A 383-nucleotide genomic window follows, 5' to 3' on the forward strand; every position below is an offset into this window, starting at 1 on the left:
TCCTCACCCTCCTCCTCCTCCTCCTCCTCCTCCTCTTCCTCCTCCTCCTCCTTTTCCTCCTCCTCCTCCTATCATCATCCTAATCCTCTACCTCATCCTATCTTCGTCCTCATCCTCTTCCTATCCATGTCCTCATCCTCGACCTCATCCTATCCTCATCCTACCCTCCTCTTCATCCTCCTCCTCCTCCTCTCCAAATCCTCATCCTATCCTCATCCTCATCATCATCCTCATCCTCATCCCCATCCTCCTCCTCCTCATCCTATCTTCATCCTCATCCTCATCCCCATCTTCATCCTCATCCCCATCCTCATCCCCATCCTCGTCCACATCCTCGTCCTCACCCTCCTCCTATCCTCATCCTCATCCTCATCCTATCATAT

This window comes from Lupinus angustifolius, chromosome LG16 (genome assembly GCF_001865875.1).
Source record: "Lupinus angustifolius cultivar Tanjil chromosome LG16, LupAngTanjil_v1.0, whole genome shotgun sequence".
Lineage (NCBI taxonomy): Eukaryota > Viridiplantae > Streptophyta > Magnoliopsida > Fabales > Fabaceae > Lupinus > Lupinus angustifolius.